Genomic DNA, 12,072 nt, shown 5'->3' with positions numbered 1-12,072 from the left:
GGACTTAAACCAAATTAGTATGGTATGGAAAAAAAAAAATATATATATATATATATATATATATTGACGTATTCCAAAGTTGTGCTGCAACATACGTAAAAAAAATAAAAAAAACAATATTTCGACGAATTGGTAGCCTTCTCCTTTTTGTGCAATTGCTTGAAATTACAACGCTTTAATGTTCCCCTCACCAATTTTGTATTTTATTTCCACAATGTATGTCAATAAATTTATTATTATTTTACTACACAAACCATAAATGTTTTTCTGCTTCGGCTGCCCATATGCCGCCTACTGGCTTTCGCAATACTCTACAACATTCATGGCACTTTTTGTGCAGCCAACTCGCTTGGCAACATTACCATCAACAACATCATCGATTCTTCCACTCCACTCTGTTTTTTTTTTCATCTTCTTTTGTCGAAAGTATGCATAGACGTTGGCAACACTCTTTGGCTATTCTGACGAAATAACTGTTATTTTATGATACCTTTTGTCGATATTGCGGTTGTGTGTGCGTGTGCTTTTTTTTTATCCTGTAGCCTCTTTGGCTCTTGTGCATTTTCAACTTAACTTAACTTTTTGCAACAGCAACAGCAAACACAACAGCAATGGCAACATTTTACTTCTCAAACTATGTATTCCACCTTCGCTGGCTGGTTCATTGGCTGCCTGTCTGGCTGGTTGTGCTGTGGGGGCGGCTTTACAATTTTGGTAACACGTTTCGCGGGCATCCAAATTAGCATTCCGCTCGCAGTGTTTGCGTAGTTGGCGAAATATTTTTATTACATTACCCAATAAAATATTGATTTTTTGTTTGTATTTTTTTTTATGCAGCGTTGAACATTTCTTTTCGTTGCTTTTGTTGTTGTTGCACTGCTAGTGTCTTTATCAACCAAGCAGTCTGCTTGGCTTTGGATGCGACTTTGCCTAACTAGTATGTCTGCAATTATTCTACACCTTTCTCGTTGGCATGATAATGACCCCGCGATACTCCGCAGAAAGAATGGCTAACAACACTCTCTTCGCAAGCCGCTTGTTACCATTCCCACCCCCACCTACCTCACGGCGCATGCGCTGCGACTCCACATTAGCCGCACGATCGCTTGCATTTAAACTACGATTCACATTTCTCATTCGTTGTCTCGAGTGATTTTATCGCTTTATATGCCTGGCAGTTATTGTATTTTGACTTTGGCTTTAACTGTGCATTTCACGCCGACGCCAACTCCTATACAGAGTGTTGTTTATACTTAACTAGTTATAACTGTGACTGGGACTGTGCCTGTAGCATATCAAAGCGTTTATTAATTTATTTAAATTCTAGTCCTGCGGCCATTACACTGCACCGTCACCGTTTGGCACTGCGTTTGCTCCCCGTTCAGCTCTATTTTTTTTTTTTGTATTGATTGCGTTCAAATTTATGAGGTGCAATACGAGCGGCGCATAACTGGCATAGCTAGCTGAGTGGGTTTTTGTGGGTGTTTACTGTTCGCCACTGCATGCAACGCAATTCTTCATCGCGACTCGGCTGCATATTTTGGCATAAATAAATACTGATAAATTTTTACTTAGAGTTAGAGGTCAAACAGGTAGGTTAAGTGCACACTTGATTGGCCTAAAGGACGGCAGATATGATGAGCATTATTTATTTTACTTGGTGTTGTAGGGAAAATATTGCTGAAATAAAATATTTTTTATTAGTAAAAAAATTTTGCGGAATCTAGACTAGGCCGTATCATTAAAAACGTGAACAGAAAGAGCAAATTAACTTGAGCAAAGCTGAACGATTTCTCCTAAGGCCAAATTATATTCAGCACCAAAATCAGACTGGATAAGTCCTTTGATATAACATTTAATAAAGACGGAACTATGAGTAAGCAACAGTAGGGTACTAAAGTAACCTGTTGAATTTATTTTCAAATTAAATTTGCATACATAACACAAATTTAAGCTTCTGAAATGGGGCATGAAACAAAGAACACAAAAAATACTCTACACTAGGAGTGTCAGTTAAGGCGATTCTTCATAGTATGCGTAATGTATGTACATACGTATCTGTGCATTTGATAGAAAATCTAATACAAAAATTTGTAAAGCAGCACCTTCATAGCAACTCATGAGATTATAAGAAATTTTGTATGCATACTATGAAGGTCCACCTTTACTGTTGAACTATAAATTTCGATAATTTGATGCATATCGATAAAGCGATGAATTTTAAAAGCACTAAAATCCGATTACTCAACAAAATTCGCAAACTCGACTAATTGCGATAAATCTCGATAACTGTGCATTTCGAGGGCTCGATAAATTTCGATAATTCAAAAAAATTAAGAAAATGTATATATCTCGTATTAAGTTTACTGTTTTACGTCCGGTGGGTAACTGCGCTTTAAGTTTCTGTGTCAATAAATATCGACAGCTTAATAAACATTGATCAATTTGAATAACTCGATGCGTTGCGATAACTCAATAAACATGAATAACTCGATAAATTTCGATAGCTACAAACTTTGATGATTCCATAAGTTTCGGTAACTTGATAGCTTTCGATAACGAAATTTTCTATGACTAAATTTATTTCAATACCTATCGCAAAATTTCAATAAACATTCTTACCGTTTCAGTTGCCTGTGTTTTCATTTTTCATATAAACTCCGAAAATATATTCGTTAGTGAAAAAATAGTTCTTCGTTATTTTTGTTTTATTCCTTTAAGTCAGTAGCCCGAACTAATTTTTCTATATTTCATTTTTTCAGATATTCACCATGCGTCACTAATCAAGGTAAGTTCGTGATAATCAAAATATATTTATTTCCAAAAATCTTACCACAGTGCTCCAAAAAAATTTTAAAAAATTTGCTATTAATTTTAAAATTTTCTACTTTATTATATTTTCGACTAGTATGACAATGCATCTACAAGAAGTCTTTCCACTATTCAGCAGTTATTTTTCTCATTAAATTATTTAATAGCTTTTTAATTTTAATATTTATTTGTAACGAGTTTAATGGTAAGTACGTACTGTAAAGACTTCCGCAACATCCTGTGCTACTAAAGAAAATACAAAAAAAAAAAAATAGGTTACCACTAAGAATGAGCAAACCTTGTTGATAGCTGTAATAATTTTCCAATAACTAACACACGATACGCATTCAACCTCTAAGCGAACTAAGCGCAATATTGCATTCGCAATCATATTTGCCCGTACAAACCCGTTCCATTAGAATGTTCTTCCATAAAACAATCAGTTCCGTTTTAACATAAACTTGCAGCAAATTATTTGCGTGAAGGCTATTATTAGTCGGGAAATGAGGTGAAATTTAACATAAGCGAACAGCGAAGATTGCTTGGCCAAGAAAAGAGTAGAACGTTTAACCGATAAGGTGGCACAACTACAGCAGATGGGTTGGCCGAATTGCGGTAATGAATGATGGGCACAAATTATTCATCAGGTTGTGAGAAGTTAGTACCGTTACCGCTACTGCTCCACAGTGCAGCTCTGGCAAGCAACTCAAATACTTCTTATTAAAGTCAATTGGGAAATAATTTTTTTTTCAGATTTTGGTGATCAAAAAGAGAAGTAAATATGAAATTTAAAAACGCTTATATAGAAATATACATACAAATTAATGAAGAAATATATTTTATAAAAGAAAAAAAAGAATAATGCTCAAAAAGTTGCAAACGCATATAAAACGTGTTGAAGTGCTTCCGGTGTTGAGCACACAAAGCGTGTGTCCCGGTGTTAATTGTGTTGGTAGGTAGCTTTAATAAAAAATCTGCAACAAAACCGATCGACAGTAGTAAAACGTTCTCATCAACGTCGGGTCTACGTAACCGAAACGACCCAGATCTATATATGGCCCCTTGGCCATAGTTGTCACTCCAACTGATTCCCCAATAACCCTTGAGGGAATTTTTATGCTAGAGGAGTTGCCAATATATAAAGCTTGGTAAAGATTCATAAATAGTGTACATACATATATATGAGTGAAATTTGTCAGCATTTGACAACGCTAATTATTCTGAAAAATTTATTATATTTTTTTTTTATATATCTCTATACTTTATAAAAATTAAACTTCATAATTCGAACCCATATATCGCAGATTAAAATAGAAAACTACGTATCGTCGTTCTACAAAACCGCGTAACTGAAATTTGTTGGCAAAAATTGGATTTTCTCACACAAGCTCTTGACTCAATCCTTATCCATTCGTCCGAAAATATACTAGCCAGAAATGCCATTGCTTTATAAAAAAAATATCCATTTTGAAATATGAGTGTTTTTGTTCTCTAGATAATAATTTATACAACCTCACATATGCAGTTTTTTTATAAAAAGATTTAGAACGTTGACGTATTTTCCAAATGTGTCTGCAATTAAGATATTTTTTCTTACTAAGTTATCAAATTATTCATAATTGTTTCTAGATTGCAAGGCATACTTAAAAAGTTTTTAAAACGAAATGCTCCAAAAACTATACGCGATAAACCGAAAATTTTGAAAATTATGAGAAGTAGAGTTCCAAACATTTAGTTGCTTGCCATTCAGTTATTTTTTAAATCACACTTTAGGTACCTACTACATATGAAGTATCCACATAAGTACTAATTGCCCATAAAATTTCAAACCGGTATATGGTGTGCTTCAAAAGTTATGCCATAATACATTTTTCGAAATTGGACGTTAATGAATACACAGGCCAGCGTAAATGGGAGAAAATTTTGCTGCGGAAAATGGTAAAGCTGGGTTCGCTAGATTTTTTAAAAGTAAAGTAAAAGTTTTCATCGCCTCCAGATTTCGAGAATGAGGTCAAAGTGTCAAAAAATCGCATTGTTTTTGCAGTAGATATATAAGGAGCTCTAGATCCTTCCACTTATACTTTAATTAAAGCTACTAAAACTATCGACCACAGTCTCTGAAAATACCATATCTGCACCTTGACCTAATGGTCACTTATAGTAATGCCATATATTTAAAAACTTGTTTTATTGAATATGTTTTACTTGCTGAAGTAGGGGACAACCTCCTTCACGATTTGGTCTGAATCCAAGCGTTTCTTTTGCTGCAAATACTATAGATTTTCCTTTATTTTTCATGCAGCTGGCAATCTTCTTAAAACTATGTTGACAATATTGGCAAATGATCTGCATTTGATATGCGCTCAATACTATTTTAATCTATTTACCAATTTTTACGTTAAACAATTAATTTCTTAATGAGTGGCAACCCTCTATAAAATGGTAAATGCCTGCATCTTTTTGGAAAGCTCGTTTTGCGTTCGATGCCATTATTTGATAGGTCGTAATCTAAATCAAATTCCATGCCTCAATTCACTTCACCATTATTGCAACACTGCACTATGGTCTGGCGATTATTATTTGCTGGTCAAAAGTCGAGCAGTAACCAAATTGGTTTCAGACTTAGTGTTTGGGGGTTCTTAAGGTCGCTAATTTCGAATAAAATGTCAGATTTTCGAAATTAAAAATAGTAGGTCCAATATGGCGACCAAATTTTGTACTTCTCTCCCTTTCATCAAAAACTTATACATATATAAGCGGGGTTTTCAAGGTCGCTGATGTCGAATCTAATATAAGATTTTTGGACTTTAAAATGGCGGATACAATATGGCGCCCAATTTTATAATTTATTCCTTTTCCTGATTTGGAGTCTGATAGCAGATATTTTAAATTCAAAATGGCGCATTCAATATGACCACCAATCTGAGGACAGATTTTTGAAATTGAAAATGGCGGACGCAATAAGGCGTGTGGAAGATTTCTAAGAAAAAATCCCATTATTCAAAAAATGCAAAAAAGTACTACATGATTCTCAGCCCACAAACTGTAAATTGACATTTTTATTGCCCACAAAGCTTGATGACCGCCAAATGAAAACAAATTTTTAACAGCTCTACTTTAAGTGGAATATTATTACCCAAATTAGAGTTCATTTTGAAAATGAGTTTTATTTTATTTAGCAAGCTATATGTTAGTTTTCTTTTTTGTTAATCACACAAATATTACCTTCGTATTCATTTCCATTCTCTTTTTTAAGGTATTGTTCTAACTCGAAGGTATTGTTCTAACGAAGACTACGAAAGAAACAAATATATTAACTTTTAATGGAAATGTAATCTTTAACAGTTGACATCTCAACGAAAAAACTCTTTAAGAAAATAATGAGTACGTAGTTTTTTACTCTGGAGAATTGGTTTAGTGAAGGGACAAAAAAAAAATCAATTTAACGATACTTTTAAAAATGACTTTTGGCCAGCAAACAGTAGCTGTGAGACCATAGTGCATTGTGCCCCTGCATTCAGCGCTTAATTTCACGTAAAACTGGTAGCCGGCCTCGTCATGTGCTTGTGCACACGTCAACTCACGTACGCACCACCCGGTACATATGTACTTACTTTCTTTATTAATTTCGAATGCCACAAATCATATGCACAGCATGCATGGTATGCTGATTGGAAGCAGCCAGCAAACATGGACAACAAACGATGCCTGAAACCAGGAAAAAAGATGAACAACAACATCAAAAAATGGAAAACACTGATCAAAAAGGGAACAAAGTAAACTTTAATGTATGTATGTAGTAGCGAGTGCCTTCGGCTTTTGATCGGGGAACGAGTGAATATATAATTGTGGCCACAAACAAATTACCCACCTGAATAAAATATGGCTAACAAAGCAGGAATGCTGTTAAGCATTATTTTTGGTGGCAACAGACATAAAGCGGAGTATCATTAATATTACATGATTACGAAAAAATAAATAAAAAGTGATTGTCGCCACTAAACCGAAAAAAAATATGATTAGTTTTTTGAATGTTCGAAAAATTTGGAGGCACTCAAAGAGGTTGAGCATCAGCGGGCGTAACTAAAATTGCAACACGTCTAAATCGTAGGAATACCATTTAGCGTTTTTCATTTAAACTGAGAAAAAAATTTTGCAAGTAATTCTTAAGAAATTTGTATTCTTTTCTTTAAAGAAATGTGGTTTCTTGATTTTTTTTTTAAATGGAATGAATGAATTATTTTCCTAATTTTCCAAGAAAATTCGAAACAAAATAAAGATATATCGACGTAATTAAAAAATTAATATTGTTTGAACTTTATTATTTAATATTTAAAAAAATTAATTCTTTTACTTTTTTTTGTAAAAATCATTCCTTTGAATTGCTAGTTTAATTTTTTTCTACTCCTGACCTTTAATGAGTTAAGGAGTACCTCCTGGGTATGTTTTTACCGAAATATCTTTGAGTAGAGTTGTCTCCGAAAGAGTAGTTCTATGAATATTTTTATAACCCCTAATATCGAAAACTTTTGAAAATTCTGGTAAAAATTTCGCAAAAAATATTTATCTTCCTCACAAATTAAATACTTTTCGGGGTAGGGTTGCCACCAAAAAAGTAGGTTTGCTATTTTTTAGCAACATTTTTTTTTTTCTAATTTTTTGTAGAAACTGTTCTTTTGATTTGCTAATGTTAATTTGTTCTACTCTTATGTATGTTTTTTTCCAAAATTATCTCGGCGTAGAGTTGCCTCTAAAAACGTCGATTTATAAATCTTTTTATAACCGGCTCTTTCGAAACTATTTGAAAAGTTTAGTAAAAATAAATGGAATATTTCTAAAAGTACCTTTTTTCTTCAAAAAATACTTCTGAGTAGGGTTGCCACCAAAAAAGTAGTTTCCTTATATTTCTAAAATCCAATCTCTAAACTTTATAAAATAAATAAGAGCAAAAAACATCAAAAAGTCCTTACATTTTCCTCATCTATTTGCGTGTACGGTTCCCACCGAAACTTTAGTTGTACTAACTTTTAATATATAGCGTATAACTTTTCATAGAAAATGTGTTAAATGTAAATAACATTAGAAGTGCTTATTTTCGTGCAGTGCTGCCACCCAGCAATCAGTTGTATTAACCTTTTTAAGATTCTAGCAAAAATTAAAAACAGTACTATAAAGAATTAAGAAATGCCTTATTTTTCAATAAATATTTTTGAATAGGGAAAAAGTAGTTTCAGTAACTATTTCCCTGTAGTCAAATGTCCTAGTTGTAAACTACCTTACAACTGCTATGAACCGCATGCCCAACTAACCAGCCAACTAACTTTTCCATGCTATCAACTGGTATTTTTAACATGGGGATGCCCTACGAGATGGCAATTGTCAAATTTCGGCCAGAAATATACCAGTCCCATACTAGTTGAAAAGAGACAGAAAAATACTAGTCCAATTATGGCCCAAAACCACTACTTTGGAAGTCAAAAAATAAAATAAATTAATCAATATACAATAAAAACTTTTGATTAAGTACAATTTAATACATTACAGATTTTTATTTAGCAGCCTTAGATTTGGCAATAATTAGTGTTAAATTTTTTGAGTATTAATTAAAAGTAAAAATAAATACATAAATATTTCAAACAATGAATAAATTTAAATGCATTTTCCATTATATGATATTAAAAGTAAAAGCTTTCGGGTACAAAAAATACTCTATTTTTATCTTTTTTAATAATATTGAATATGGAAAAGAAAAGATTTTAGTTCAAAATAAAACGAATACTTTAGTTAATGTTTGAGTGAGCTAAAATAAAAATAAAAGTTTTAATTAAAGCAAATTTAATTCATTAACTTTGCACATTTCAGTCGTTTCTTTTTAAAAAATTTTAAGAGTAATAAATAATTTTTTAAATTTGAGATTTGTATATAAAAAAATGAATAAATAATTCAAGCAGTTATTAAATATGCTTAATTTTTGCCTATAATTTGGCTTGTTGATTGATAGTTGAAAATAATCAAATAATTATATTAATTGTAAAAGTAAAAAAAGTCAAACATAATTGAAATTGATCAAAAATAATATAATTACGTACTCGCTTTAACGGTTTACAATATACCCAAATAAAAATTATAATATTTTGTGTACTCCATTGTATTAAACTGTCGAGGTCAAATAAAAGAGGGCTTGAATAAATCGTTTTGTACTTGGTACAAGTCTGGTCATTTTCGTACTAAATAGTGCGGTTACAGTCAGGAAATTCCAGTTGTAAACTAAAATTTTTCCTATCTAGTTTGGGGTTTCACTGCAGGGTTAATATGCATTTTCTTAAACACCTTTCTTTAACTGAAAAAGTTACTTTTTCGTACAACGCTTCCGTCACTTATTGGACCCTCTTTTGAAAACTTCTTAGTGTCCACTGCTCCTATTGACTCCGCTTGCATGTTGTCCCTGCTCAGCACGCCATTAATTTTAGACTGCTTCGTCATTCTTAGTTTTTTTTTTATATTTTTTTTTTATTTTTTTGTTTACCACTCTGCTACCACCACCAATTAGAGCCGCCCTTATGCGCGGACGGTCAAGTGCTTATTAAAATAATTTGAAATTCTTCTTGGCTGCTCATGTGCAGACGTAAAAAGCTTTTAGGCTCGCACTACAGTAGCCAACACAAATGCATGCGGATTTCGTCTTCAAACAAAGAAACCAAAAAATAGATACATTCAAAATACCTCGCGTTTATACATGCTTAATTGGTGTGTGGAGTATTTAGCTAATATTCTTTTTGGTTAGTGTAATTTATTGTTGTTGTTGGAGTTGTTGCTGCTTGTCGATTGCATGCACATACATATGTAAGTTGTTGCGCAGCGCGGCAGGTATCATTTGGTGATTAAATTATGAGGCGTAAAAAGGTATTTGCTATTAATTGTCTTGTAGTTACATACATACATTGTGTTTATGAGTATTCGAGTAGCAGCAACGAGCATAGCAGAGACAAAGCAGCATTTATTAAGGCATATTTATTTACATACATATATAGATACCAACAAATATGCACGTTCATAAATTACGGTACGTGGGTAGTGGAATTCGTTAATATGTATGTATAAACGTTCGTCGCGGCATTCGTATACCCAGAAAGCCAACACGAAAGTGCAATAAATTTCTACAAAGCAAAGGCTATAAACATAAAAAATAGATGAAACAAACTCGCAATTGTGAACACCTTGGACGCAGGCGTGCAAAGCAAAGCAATAGCTTCTTGCTGGTATTTAAACTTGTGCCGCTGACATGTTGTGCCTACAGCCTAGTTGTAAAGTACGGCGCGTCCGTCTACCAAGATCCCACAATAATTCATTGCCTACTATTCTAAGTTCTTTTTCTTTAGTTTCTCTGTGTTTTCAATATTAATGGTGGGAAATTGAACAGATACGATTTTTGCATATTAAATTGTGGCATTTACATTTCTTTGCTGGCGCAAGTTCGTGCCTTAAGTCTTTTGTTGTTGAAGTGATTTTCAAGCGCCGTTGGACCTTTGGTACTTTTCGAATAACTTTGTGTGCATTTCGAAGATTTTTAAGTCATAACAATTTCATAACTGAACATGAAACTATTTTATGAGCGCGCTTGCTGGCCGCTTTGCATACGAATGCCTTTGAATGGAGTGCATGGAAATTCCCTTAATGCCTTCTGATACATTCTTTATTTTTGTGCAATAGACTACGAAAAGGCAGTAGTGGAAAATACATACATACATATGCTTGCTATATTCATTTAAAAAAAGGTAAGCCGGCATCCTGTAATGCACTGAACTCAATGATTTCTGTAAAGAAGAAAATTCTAAGATCGCACAGCCGCATAATATCTGAGTTCTTGGTCTTGTCCACTAGAAAAAGGAAATACATTTCTGCAATCGCCACCAATCTACTGCCATTCAAACTAGAACAAAACGCTGCCTCTGAACATGTCAGTGCAACAAGCGATCTGCCTATTATAACTAAAATACAATGTGCCATTAACCTAAATTTGCTACAACCAACGAGCGGCAACGTCAATCAGCCATCGTTTTTTCTACATACAATTTTTTCAATTTATTTTCTAAACCAACATTTTTTTTCTTCAAATTCCCTCAGCATCTCATTCACATCAGCATCTTGTCCAGCGCACTGACAGCCCGATCGTTCCGCTGCTTGTTTATTTGCCCACTTCCTGTGCTGACGCTACGCTGTCAGGCCCCTGCCGCCTGAGTAATGCATTTCTATTCTTAGCTGCGTAATTAAGCGCAATTCATGCGGTGATGTTCGCAATGGCGCTACAATATCACATATAGGCTGATAGACATTGACGCATGCGCAGTGGCGCTTTTTCTCCAACTATCAATCGTCTATTTAACCGAGCAAGTGATTAAGTTTTCGAGTGAAGAAATGAATGAATTGCGCTCTTTTTCTTGAGCATATCTGTGGATTTGATCATGAAAGTTGTAAAATTGTAAACAACAAGACTTTTTATAAAAATAAAAATAAAATAATTTGCCTGAATGAAAATCTGAGCAGGTTTTTACATAAATCGATATATTTATATTTAATGACTTTTAACATGCAAAGTTTGTTGTAGTCTAGACTTTCTCTGCTACGACGCGGCGCAGGAGAATAAGTGACGGAAATGGGCAGACCAAATTTAGTTTCAAGCTACGCCTTTAACGTTTAACTTAAAGCAAAAGCTTTGATTAAAATTTGTAATAAGCCATTGAGCCATGTTCAAGAAAAGTTTATCGGAGAGGCTAGTTCCTCTTCAGTTGGCGACTAAAGTGAGATTTATGAAATTTGTCCTTTGTGATACCTCGTGGTTTCGAACTGGAATCACCACTCAGTCAATGAAACACCTCAAGTGAATCTCGATTATGCAAATACGGCTAATATGAATCCCCAGAAGTTCTTGAGATTGGGTTACAAAGTGCGGATGAAGATACCTTAACGCCTTACGAAATTTGGACAACCGTGTAGATAACACTGAGATAATTTCGCCGCATCGTCCGCCTAACAAGCCGTGTAAGTAGGGATCAAATATGATTTTAGTCCACCGAGGAAATACCCGCCAAAAGGCAGAACAGTGGCATAAAACGCTGGCTGATGTCGCCGCCTCCGATCTACTCTGAGAAAGGAGAATCTTGTCATTTTGACATGCTTTAGTTTTCGCCCGATATTCCCTGAACTGGCACGAAGCCCATTTGTCCAAAAGTGAATCACAAGTGATAAGTAGGACTTCTGTAA

The 12,072-nt window shown here is 33.9% G+C and overlaps 1 protein-coding gene across 1 annotated transcript in view; it reads left to right on the top strand.

The window, feature by feature from the left end:
• The first annotated feature begins 2,760 nt into the window (after positions 1-2,760).
• LOC118739260 (ankyrin repeat and BTB/POZ domain-containing protein 2-like) overlaps positions 2,761-12,072 on the top strand; it is a 76,013-nt gene continuing 66,701 nt past the window's right edge. The window contains exon 1 of the mRNA XM_036470487.1: positions 2,761-2,788. The gene's annotated coding sequence lies outside the window, so the exon portion shown is untranslated. The remainder of the gene's footprint in view (positions 2,789-12,072) is intronic.

Source organism: Rhagoletis pomonella, unplaced genomic scaffold (assembly GCF_013731165.1).
Source record: "Rhagoletis pomonella isolate Grant_MI unplaced genomic scaffold, Rhpom_1.0 Rhpom_scaffold_00005, whole genome shotgun sequence".
NCBI classification, from domain to species: domain Eukaryota; kingdom Metazoa; phylum Arthropoda; class Insecta; order Diptera; family Tephritidae; genus Rhagoletis; species Rhagoletis pomonella.
Note: the sequence above shows the minus strand (reverse complement) of the source record. Positions and strands in the feature narration are given on the sequence as shown.